The sequence below is a fragment of the Bombus fervidus genome, unplaced genomic scaffold (assembly GCF_041682495.2).
Source record: "Bombus fervidus isolate BK054 unplaced genomic scaffold, iyBomFerv1 scaffold0125, whole genome shotgun sequence".
Taxonomy (NCBI): Eukaryota; Metazoa; Arthropoda; class Insecta; order Hymenoptera; family Apidae; genus Bombus; species Bombus fervidus.
The window spans coordinates 2,501-15,000 of record NW_027212687.1 but is presented as its reverse complement, the minus strand read 5'-3'; the positions used below and the strand labels follow the sequence as shown (position 1 = coordinate 15,000).

Here is a 12,500-nt window from a genome sequence, read left to right as displayed (position 1 = left end):
AAATCGTTATGGTTCGACGAATTCTAGTCGAACGTAACGATTTCGTTTTATTTTTTTAAAAAATTGCCCCCTCCGGACCGACATGACCGGGCGGTTGGCACTTCGTCGATCCCCCGGCCGGGACGTAGGGACTTAGAAAAATTCCGGACCGAAAAGTTATTTCGAGTTATCTCGCTTAAAAGCGTTATGATGCGTATATATTTTTACATAAATAGCAATATTACGTATTTCTACGTCGGGATTAAGCGTTTATTTCGTCCCGACAACGTTAAAAAAAAATTTTTAATCGAACCGTTTTTTCGAATTTTTTCGCTTAAAAGCGTTATAAGGTGCGAATATTCTTGCATAAATCGCTTTAAAATGACGTTTTACATCGGGATTAAGCGTTTATTTCGTCCCCGAAAGGTGCCGTAAAAAATTTACGATCGCGCCCGAGACGTTGGAACTTAGTCGCATTCTCGAGCGGTACGTTGGGACTTAGAAAAATTTCGGACCGAAACGTTATTTCGAGTTATTTCGCTTAAAAGCGTTACGAGGTATGAATATTTTTATAGAAATCGTTATGGTTCGACGAATTCTAGTCGAACGTAACGATTTCGTTTTATTTTTTTAAAAAATTGCCCCCTCCGGACCGACATGACCGGGAGGTTGGCACTTCGTCGATCCCCCGGCCGGTACGTAGGGACTTAGAAAAATTTCGGACCGAAAAGTTATTTCGAGTTATCTCGCTTAAAAGCGTTACGAGGTATGAATATTTTTATATAAATGGGAATATTATGTATTTCTACGTCGGGATTAAGCGTTTATTTCGTCCCGAGAACTTTAAAAAAAATTTTTTAATCGAACCGTTTTTTCGAATTTTTTCGCTTAAAAGCGTTACAAGGTGCTAATATTTGTGCATAAATCGCTTTAAAATGACGTTTTACATCGGGATTAAGCGTTTATTTCGTCGCTGGAAAGTTATATAAAAAAAGTACGATCGCGCCCGGGACGTTGGAACTTAGTCGCATTCTCGAGCGGTACGTAGGGACTTAGAAAAATTTCGGACCGAAAAGTTTTTTCGAGTTATTTCGTTAAAAAGCGTTATGAGGTACGAATATTTTTATATAAATGGGAATGTTATTAAGTTTTACGTCGGGATTAAACGTTTATTTGGTCCCGAAAACGTTAAAAAAAAATAGTGGACCGACGCGACTCGGCCCGTCGGACTTTGTCATACTCTCCACCGGTACGTAGGGACTTAGAAAAATTTTCGACCGAAAAGTTTTTTCGAGTTATTTCGCTTAAAAGTGTTATAAGGTATGAATATTTTTATATAAATCGCTATATTATTATATTTTACGTCGGGATTAAACGTTTATTTGGTCCCGAAAACGTTAAAGAAAAATAGTGGACCGACGCGACTCGGCCCGTCGGACTTGGTCATACTCTCCACCGGTACGTAGGGACTTAGAAAAATTTTCGACCGAAAAGTTTTTTCGAGTTATTTCGCTTAAAAGTGTTATAAGGTATGAATATTTTTATATAAATCGCTATATTATTATATTTTACGTCGGGATTAAACGTTTATTTGGTCCCGAAAACGTTAAAAAAAAATAGTGGACCGACGCGACTCGGCCCGTCGGACTTGGTCATACTCTCCACCGGTACGTAGGGACTTAGAAAAATTTTCGACCGAAAAGTTTTTTCGAGTTATTTCGCTTAAAAGTGTTATAAGGTATGAATATTTTTATATAAATCGCTATATTATTATATTTTACGTCGGGATTAAACGTTTATTTGGTCCCGAAAACGTTAAAAAAAAATAGTGGACCGACGCGACTCGGCCCGTCGGACTTGGTCATACTCTCCACCGGTACGTAGGGACTTAGAAAAATTTTCGACCGAAAAGTTTTTTCGAGTTATTTCGTTAAAAAGCGTTATAAGGTACGAATATTTTTATATAAATCGCTATATTATTATATTTTACGTCGGGATTAAACGTTTATTTGGTCCCGAAAACGTTAAAGAAAAATAGTGGACCGACGCGACTCGGCCCGTCGGACTTGGTCATACTCTCCACCGGTACGTAGGGACTTAGAAAAATTTTCGACCGAAAAGTTTTTTCGAGTTATTTCGTTAAAAAGCGTTATAAGGTACGAATATTTTTATATAAATCGCTATATTATTATATTTTACGTCGGGATTAAACGTTTATTTGGTCCCGAAAACGTTAAAAAAAAATAGTGGACCGACGCGACTCGGCCCGTCGGACTTGGTCATACTCTCCACCGGTACGTAGGGACTTAGAAAAATTTTCGACCGAAAAGTTTTTTCGAGTTATTTCGTTAAAAAGCGTTATGAGGTATTAATATTTTTATATAAATCGTTGTATTATTATATTTTACGTCGGGATTAAACGTTTATTTGGTCCCGAAAACGTTAAAAAAAAATTTTTTATTCGAAAGGTTTTTTTGAATTATTTCGCTTAAAAGCGTTATAAGGTGCGAATATTCTTGCATAAATCGCTTTAAAATGACGTTTTACATCGGGATTAAGCATTTATTTCGTCGCTGAAAAGTTATATAAAAAAAGTATGATCGCGCCCGGGACGTTGGAACTTAGTCGCATTCTCGAGCGGTACGTAGGGACTTAGAAAAATTTCGGACCGAAAAGTTTTTTCGAGTTATTTCGTTAAAAAGCGTTATGAGGTATGAATATTTTTATATAAATCGCTATATTATTGTATTTTACGTCGGGATTAAACGTTTATTTCGTCCGTGGAAGGTTAAAAAAAAACGGACGGATACGACCGGGCCTTTGGAACTTTGTCTCATTCTGGACCGGTACGTTGGGACTTAGAAAAATTTCGGCCGGCGGAAAAGTCCGAAATACTTATTTCGAGTTATTTCGTTAAAAAGCGTTATAAGGTATAAATATTTTTGCGGAAACGGTTATATCTCTATTAAATACAACTGGATTAAACGTTTTTTCGAATTTTTTAAAAAATTTGTGTTCGACGAACTGACACGACTGCGATATTTGTTTAATTATTTCGTTAATTAACGTTGCAAGGTATATATTTTTTTGCATATTTCTCGTTGTTTCAACGTGTTCTAATCGATTAAGAACGTGGTTTTTGTCCGTATTCGTTAAAAGAGGTGGTTTACTGATGCGATTTTGAAAAAAAAAAAAAAAATTAAATTTTTCGATAAAAACTCGTTTAAAATATTAAAATAAGCGGTGCGTTAAAATATCTCGACGATAGGACGTTTTATAAGGGTACTTTATTGGAACAAAGTGGTCGAGCGTTTCAGAGACTAAGTCCGACGGTACGTTGGGACTTAGAAAAATTTCGGCCGGCGGAAAAGTCCGAAAAGCTTATTTCGAGTTATTTCGTTAAAAAGCGTTATAAGGTATAAATATTTTTGCAGAAACGGTTATATCTCTATTAAATACAACTGGATTAAACGTTTTTTTCGAATTTTTTAAAAAATTAGTGTCCGTCGAACTGACACGACTGCGATATTTGTTTAATTTTTTCGTTAATTAACGTTGCAAGGTATATATTTTTTTGCATATTTCTCGTTGTTTTAACGTGTTCTAATCGATTAAGAACGTGGTTTTTGTCCGTATTCGTTAAAAGAGGTGGTTTACTGATGCGATTTTGAAAAAAAAAAAAAAATTAAATTTTTCGATAAAAACTCGTTTGAAATATTAAAATAAGCGGTGCGTTAAAATATCTCGACGATAGGATGTTTTCTAAGGGTAGTTTATTCGAAAAAAGTGGTCGAGCGTTTCAGAGACTAAGTCCGACGGTACGCTCTAACGGAGGTTTTACATGGTAAGCGCCCGGCCGCTGGCCCGGCCGGCGCCGACCGTCCGGCCGGCGCTTTGGTATCTATAAGAGACACGTCGAGTCGGACGGTCCGGACGGAACAGCGTCGAGCGCGTGGCTATTCTACGGCCTCGGTTGAGAATTCAGTCACCGCTCCTCGAGTCTTAGTGAACTTTTTTACTATTTCTCGACTGTTCCTTCGTTCTCGTATCGACTCTTTCTCTACACTGCTGCGCCGCGGGTCGCTGTCCTGGACGTAATGACCAAATAACGTGGCAAGGTTCCCCTTAGTCGGGAAGCTGGATCCTGTATGCTCGCACTAACTTTAAAAAAAGTTAGGGCAGTGTGCTTGTTACTAACTGAGTATCAATTCATGCTGGTTCGGCAGAGACCGTTCCAAAACTTATGTTATAGCGTACGCAGTACGTTTTAAACATACGAAAGGCTAATGGGGAGCGTACTACCTTTTAGGAAGTGCGTTCTTTCTGATTGGAGAATATCAAAAGAACGAACGAATATGTTTCTTACGAGGACGGTACGTTCAGCATGCAGTTTACGTGCTTTTTACCGCTAAGGCATATTCGTTCAACCAACAAACCATTCTTACAGAATGATCCTATGAACAGAATGATCTTAAAATATTCCACACAAACAATCAAACGAACGAAAGAAAGTAAAGAGAGAGTGGCGAAATGAGAGAGAGTAGTGGCGTTCGACGTTACAACGGGAATTAAAAGGGTGTCGTCGAACGTTCACTAAGAACGAAAAGTCTCGTCGTACGGTGTTACGGACCCACCTACGACACTCTGAGGCTATTTTAAAAAGAGAGTCTTTTGACTCTAATATATAATATATATATAAAATACAAAGTTCCCTGGTTGATCCTGCCAGTAGTCATATGCTTGTCTCAAAGATTAAGCCATGCATGTCTCAGTACATGCCGCATTAAGGTGAAACCGCGAATGGCTCATTAAATCAGTTATGGTTTCTTAGATCATACTTAAACTTACTTGGATAACTGTGGTAATTCTAGAGCTAATACATGCAAACAGATTCGTACCAGAGATGGTACGAATGCTTTTATTAGATCAAAACCAATCGGTGGCGGATGGCTCGTCCGTTCGTCCATCGTTTGTTTTGGTGACTCTGAATAACTTTGTGCTGATCGCATGGTCATCTAGCACCGGCGACGCATCTTTCAAATGTCTGCCTTATCAACTGTCGATGGTAGGTTCTGCGCCTACCATGGTTGTAACGGGTAACGGGGAATCAGGGTTCGATTCCGGAGAGGGAGCCTGAGAAACAGCTACCACATCCAAGGAAGGCAGCAGGCGCGCAAATTACCCACTCCCGGCACGGGGAGGTAGTGACGAAAAATAACGATACGGGACTCATCCGAGGCCCCGTAATCGGAATGAGTACACTTTAAATCCTTTAACGAGGACCAATTGGAGGGCAAGTCTGGTGCCAGCAGCCGCGGTAATTCCAGCTCCAATAGCGTATATTAAAGTTGTTGCGGTTAAAAAGCTCGTAGTTGAATCTGTGTGTCACAGTGTCGGTTCACCGCTCGCGGTGTTTAACTGGCATTATGTGGTACGTCCTATCGGTGGGCTTAGCTCCTCGCGGGGCGGTCCAACTAATATCCCATCGCGGTGCTCTTCACTGAGTGTCGAGGTGGGCCGATACGTTTACTTTGAACAAATTAGAGTGCTTAAAGCAGGCTACCTTCGCCTGAATACTGTGTGCATGGAATAATGGAATAGGACCTCGGTTCTATTTTGTTGGTTTTCGGAGCCCCGAGGTAATGATTAATAGGGACAGATGGGGGCATTCGTATTGCGACGTTAGAGGTGAAATTCTTGGATCGTCGCAAGACGGACAGAAGCGAAAGCATTTGCCAAAAATGTTTTCATTAATCAAGAACGAAAGTTAGAGGTTCGAAGGCGATCAGATACCGCCCTAGTTCTAACCATAAACGATGCCAGCCAGCGATCCGCCGAAGTTCCTCCGATGACTCGGCGGGCAGCTTCCGGGAAACCAAAGCTTTTGGGTTCCGGGGGAAGTATGGTTGCAAAGCTGAAACTTAAAGGAATTGACGGAAGGGCACCACCAGGAGTGGAGCCTGCGGCTTAATTTGACTCAACACGGGAAACCTCACCAGGCCCGGACACCGGAAGGATTGACAGATTGATAGCTCTTTCTTGATTCGGTGGGTGGTGGTGCATGGCCGTTCTTAGTTGGTGGAGCGATTTGTCTGGTTAATTCCGATAACGAACGAGACTCTAGCCTGCTAAATAGACGTAAATTATGGTATCTCGAAGGCCCCCGGCTTCGGTCGGCGGGTTTTTACTACCAACGTACAAACAAATCTTCTTAGAGGAACAGGCGGCTTCTAGCCGCACGAGATTGAGCAATAACAGGTCTGTGATGCCCTTAGATGTTCTGGGCCGCACGCGCGCTACACTGAAGGAATCAGCGTGTTTTCCCTGGCCGAAAGGCCCGGGTAACCCGCTGAACCTCCTTCGTGCTAGGGATTGGGGCTTGCAATTATTCCCCATGAACGAGGAATTCCCAGTAAGCGCGAGTCATAAGCTCGCGTTGATTACGTCCCTGCCCTTTGTACACACCGCCCGTCGCTACTACCGATTGAATGATTTAGTGAGGTCTTCGGACTGGTGCGCGGCCAATGTGATAAGCATTGCCGATGTTACCGGGAAGATGACCAAACTTGATCATTTAGAGGAAGTAAAAGTCGTAACAAGGTTTCCGTAGGTGAACCTGCGGAAGGATCATTAACGAAAAATACAAAAACACAAAGAATATATTTGACTTGAACACTGTATAATAAAATATATATAATATCGTCGGTAAGGAGCCGTACTCCTCCTATATCGACACAAAGTATATACGACGTATTAACAAGCTATAACTTTGACAAAAGCCAAATTTTTTACAATAAGGAGGTGGGAGACGCTCCAGTTACGAAACTATACGAAGAGTGTGGCACTCTCTCTCGATCATCGGGATGAAGAGATATACTTTTACACGAATAATTCGAGGCGCCTGCGTGAGGTCGTACACAGAAAGACCCGCCGTCTCCGAATAATATTATAACAAACGAAAAACTTAAAAATATTCTCGAGGCGCCTGCGTGAGGTCGTAAACAGAAAGACCCGCCGTCTCCGAATAATATAACACACGGAAAACTTAAAAAGATTCTCGAGGCGCTTGCGTGAGGTCGTACACAGAAAGACCCGCCGTCTCCGAATCCTATAACACGAAACCGCTACTATTAATAATAATAATAATAATAATAATAACGATATGTGAGGGAACTTGAGCTGAACACATATCGAAAAAACTAAAAGTTACAGTGGAAACCACGTGTAATGAGAAATGCGATCGAGGCGCCTGCGTGAGGTCGTACACAGAAAGACCCGCCGTCACGATCTCGTATTTCGTATTTGCATCGTGGAAATCCAACGAACGAACAATATAATATATAAACTAAAATCTCTAAAGTGCCTCGTGTCGGAGAGATCACTGCTCACACCTCTTCTATATTTCGTAGTTGCGTTGCGTAGGCCTCACCTCCTAGCAACGGGACATAAGGAAGACTGCTCTTTGGGATCGAACGAAGCGTCTATAACGAGTCGTCGACGAGAGCGAAAGAACGCGAATAGCGAGCCGCAGAAAAATAGGATACCGAATTATATATCTTCGAAGGTTCTCTTCGAAGATCCATGGATACCTATATCTGCGCGTCTCCAGCTATCTCGCGCGTCTCTCCAAACTCTCGTCGTTCCTCGAAACGTGCTTCCTACCCAAAGGGCGTTCGTTCTTCCTATGTCGTTTCGTTGTCGTTCGTTTCAACGGCGAACGATATACGATGTTCGACAAAACGAAACCACGTTGTACGTTCGTACTCGTGGATCGGGTAACCTAGAACGAAAACGCATTGCGTGGATGTTGGCCCGAAAAGATATATACCAGTGCGAGTGATGGTAAAGAGTATAACGATTCTTAACTAGACGAAGTTGGTTCGGAGGGGACCGCCGGCCGTCTCTCTATCCTCGCGAGTCTAATGCCTCGTTCCGTCGCTAGAGTTTTTCAAACTCTGCTTCTGGCTATCGGGAAGAATAGACCGCGCGCGAGGAAGAGGAACGACGACCGTGCGCGTCCCATCGATTTTTTTTATTTTTACCTGAACCACCGAAGTCGATTCAGAGGGGACCGCCGGCCGTCTCTCTATCCTCGTTGTCGTGAGTCATATGCCTCGTTCCGTCGCTAGAGTTTTTCAAACTCTGCTTCTGGCTATCGGGAAGAAACGACCGCGCGAGGAAGACGACGACGACGACCGTGCGCGTCCCATCGAATTTTTTTTTATTTTTACCTGATCGACGGAAGTTTCGTCCGGTTCGTCTCTTTTACCATCGTCTCGTCGACCCGTTCAGAGGGGACCGCCTGTCCATATCCTCGTTGTCGTGAGTCATATGCCTCGTTCCGTCGCTAGAGTTTTTCAAACTCTGCTTCTGGCTATCGGGAAGAAACGACCGCGCGAGGCCGATGGCTGCGAGTCCCATCGAATTTTTTTTAAACGCACGCACACACATACACCTGAACGGAGATGCGTTCCTTTTCGTCGCGATTTTTCGCGCTTTAGTCGTCGTTGTCGCCATCCGTTCGGAGGGGACCGCCGGCCGTCTCTCTATCCTCGTTGTCGAGAGTCTAATGCCTCGTTCCGTCGCTAGAGTTTTTCAAACTCTGCTTCTGGCTATCGGGAAGAAAAGACCGCGCGAGGAAGAGGAAGGACGACCGTGCGCGTCCCTTTCGAATTTTTTTTTATTTTTACCTGAGCGACCAAAGTGGATTCAGAGGGGACCGCCGGCCGTCTCTCTATCTTCGTTGTCGCGAGTCTAATGCCTCGTTCCGTCGCTAGAGTTTTTCAAACTCTGCTTCTGGCTATCGGGAAGAATAGACCGCGCGCGAGGAAGAGGAAGGACGACCGTGCGCGTCCCATCGATTTTTTTTATTTTTACCTGAACCACCGAAGTCGATTCAGAGGGGACCGCCGGCCGTGTCTGTATCCTCGTTGTCGAGAGTCTAATGCCTCGTTCCGTCGCTAGAGTTTTTCAAACTCTGCTTCTGGCTATCGGGAAGAAACGACCGCGCGAGGAAGACTACGACCGTGCGCGTCCCATCGATTTTTTTTTACCCGAACGATGGAGATGCATATCGGCTGTTTGCTTCGAATAACTGGACGAGAGGAACGAACATATATATATATCATGGGCTAGCCACCGTGCGCTTTCTTCGCGAGATCGTGTGCTGTACAGAGGATTCAGAATCGGGTGTTATATCCCCGTCGTTTCCTGACGAACGGAGCTTCGATCTCGTTGGTTGTTATATATTATAATGCACTTTACGCCCGGTCGGCGGGCTGCGTGTGTCGTCGCGCAGTCCGTCCGATTTCGTTTTCGAACGTATTTTCGTGTCGTCAATCATATGGCGACTTCCGCGCGTTCGATTCCCGTTGGTCGGACGTTTGTCGGATATCGGCTTCTTTCGAACCGAGAATAAGAGTACAAAAACCTGAGTACACAAACAAAAATCCATGCATAAACGATTACCCTGAACGGTGGATCACTTGGCTCGTGGGTCGATGAAGAACGCAGCTAATTGCGCGTCAACGTGTGAACTGCAGGACACATGAACATCGACATTTCGAACGCACATTGCGGTCCACGGATACAATTCCTGGACCACGCCTGGCTGAGGGTTGCTCACGTAAACCTAAGACTGCTTGCGTTGCGTATCGTTGCTCTCGGTCCGTATCTCTCTGTTCTTTCTTGCCTCGTCGACAGCCCGCCGTCGTTCGTTTTATCTTTAAACGAACGTTTCTGAGTCGGAGGACGAGCGCCAAGCAAAAGAATACGAATTAAAGAGCGGTCGAGGGCTCGTACGCGACGTACGAGCGATTGTTGGACGTTCGTCGGCGTTCGTCGCTGGATCGTGTGGAGACCGGCGTACGCATGCTCTCGATACAAATATATATGAAAAATCTATCGCGTTCACGGGAGACTCGCAAAACTACCTCCGTCTCTTCTCTGTCCCTTCTTGGCTTGACAACCCGCCGTCGTTCGTGTTTTACGAACGTTTCTGAGTCGGACGAAGCGCAAGAAGAAGGATACGAATTAAAAGAGCGCGGAGAGAACCGTCGTCGTCGACGCGGTTATCGAGATACACAGAGCGAGTTTTCTTCGTGGCCGATTTTTTTTTTCTTTTTGTATCAGCCTCTGCTACGTTTTGTTAGTCTTCGATAAGCACGAATGACCGCGCCCCCGACGTCGTCTTAAATGAATTTTTGGCGAGACTGAGAGAAAGCAAAAATATTTTTGAACAAAGTCAGTCGAGAGAGGAGAGAAAAGAGAACCAAGATATTAAAACCTAAACCTAAACTTGGTGGCGTAACGAAAAACTGTGTGCCTTAAAGAAACACAACCGTCTTTTCATCAAGATGTTTTTACTCGTACAGCCCCAGGGATCGAATACCCACTCCGTCTGTTCGTGCGGCAGAGATGTATTCTGCAGGCGCGAGACGACTGACGAGAAGACAACGAGGACCGTCGCATCGATGGGTCGTCGTTGCGTTTTTCATCCTCTGTGCTTTTTTCTGTTCTTCGCGAACCCAGAGAAAGCCGTAGATCCGGGAACGGACACACGAGATTTCTTCGAACGCTGATGACTTAGGGAGATGATCCCCAGCGTTGCGCGGAGATCGGAGAGTACGCGTACATGTATCGGGACGAATTTTTCCCCGTCGGTCGCGTATCTCTCTGCCCGCGCGCCTGGCCCAAAGCCACGTTCGTCGGAAATCAACGAAAAGTGTGTTACGATCTAGCGTGCGTCTACGATCGGCTATATTTAAGGGTGACGAAGAAGAGAAAAGCTCACGGTGTTGCGCAACGTTTCTGTACTCGATTTTAAGATGTGCATGTGAGTCCGTTACAAAGTTGTTCGGATCGTCGAAAATAGTCGTTTTCGTCGTCGTGCGAAAGAGAATAATCTCTGACATTGGCACGGAGAGATCGCGCAGAGGAAGAGAACGATCCTCTTTGGCGAGGCTCGAGAAAGACTAACGAAACTTGATTAGAGACGAGGTATACACGCGCCGTACGTACGACGTACGCGCGTGTGATTTTTTTTTGCTTTAAGGCGATTCGGCGCTCCGAGTATTAGAGAAAAAGAGATCGTTGGTCATCCCATGTCTCTTCGTCGTCTATCGCTGGACCGCGCATCCTAACGTATCGCCGGTCGTCCAGTCCCCGAGTAATAAATTCACCCCGTTGTGTACGTCTCGCGCTCGCTTTTCCACTTGCGTGAGTTCCCGTGCGTTTTCGTCGTTGGTACAGAGCAAAGAAACCGATATGTTATATACATGTCGCGTGTTCGATCTCTGTGCCAGCAATAACAGGCGAAAACAAGGAACCGCTGGAATCGTCGAGAAGAGAGAAACGGCTACGGGAGATATATTATACATAACACGTGTATATATATATATATATATTATACAAAGAGGACGGGCGTTAAAAACCGGAGATCGTTACGGGTGTCTTGCGTGAGTCTTAGCTCGAACATGATACGACGAACGAAGTTTAAAAGGCACTTTGGCGAGATGCATAAAACGTTTCTCGATCGAGATAGAATATAAGGTTCTCGATTCTATTCGAATTAATTTTTTTTTTTTATTTTTTTTTCTCTTTGAGGCGATTCTCGGAGAGAGAAATAAAAATAAAGACCCTCTGTCGCATTGTTATCAAACCGTCTTGCTTTTCTCGAATCGCGCCCACATGGCACGAAATTTTTTTTTCTTTGAAAAAAAAAATTGTCACCGTGTCGTGACGTTGAAGCGACCTCAGAGTAGGCGAGATCACCCGCTGAATTTAAGCATATTACTAAGCGGAGGAAAAGAAACTAACAAGGATTTCCTTAGTAGCGGCGAGCGAACAGGAATTAGCCCAGCACTGAATCCCGCGGTTCCGCCGTTGGGAAATGTAGTGTTCGGGAGGATCCGTTTATCCCGTGACGTCGAACCGCGTCCAAGTCCATCTTGAATGGGGCCATGTACCCACAGAGGGTGCCAGGCCCGTAGTGACCGGAACGCGTTTCGGGAGGATCTCTCCTTAGAGTCGGGTTGCTTGAGAGTGCAGCCCTAAGTTGGTGGTAAACTCCATCTAAGGCTAAATACAACCACGAGACCGATAGCGAACAAGTACCGTGAGGGAAAGTTGAAAAGAACTTTGAAGAGAGAGTTCAAGAGTACGTGAAACCGTTCAGGGGTAAACCTGAGAAACCCAAAAGATCGAATGGGGAGATTCATCGTCGACGGCGTCGGTGATCGTTGGTGAGCGATGCTCCGGGTGGGCCTTCGTGGTTCCATTGGCGAGGGCACGCCACCTTCGATTCGAACGCTCCGGCGTCGTAGTCGTGCACTTCTCCCCTAGTAGAACGTCGCGACCCGTTGTGTGTCGGTCTACGGCCCGAGCGGGTGACTGTCGCGTCGCTTCGGCGCACGCGGCAGACCCTCGGTCGCCCGGCCGACTGCACGACGGTACACTAGACGGTATCGGGCCGCAACCAATCCATTCTCGAATGTGTGTGCGTCTAGACCGCCGCAAGCATC

At 44.8% G+C, this 12,500-nt stretch overlaps 2 non-coding genes and 1 pseudogene across 2 annotated transcripts; all 3 read left to right on the top strand.

Annotated features, from left to right (window-relative positions):
• Positions 1-4,688: 4,688 nt before the first annotated feature.
• On the top strand, positions 4,689-6,612 carry LOC139997617 (small subunit ribosomal RNA). The gene has a single exon (XR_011802967.1). It is a non-coding gene; the product is annotated as a small subunit ribosomal RNA (ribosomal RNA).
• A 2,832-nt stretch (positions 6,613-9,444) lies between these two features.
• Positions 9,445-9,599, top strand: LOC139997613 (5.8S ribosomal RNA). Its single transcript, XR_011802965.1, has one exon. It is a non-coding gene; the product is annotated as a 5.8S ribosomal RNA (ribosomal RNA).
• A 2,128-nt stretch (positions 9,600-11,727) lies between these two features.
• The window catches only part of LOC139997615 (large subunit ribosomal RNA), a pseudogene marked incomplete at its 3' end in the record, with an annotated part of 3,273 nt that continues 2,500 nt past the window's right edge, over positions 11,728-12,500 (top strand).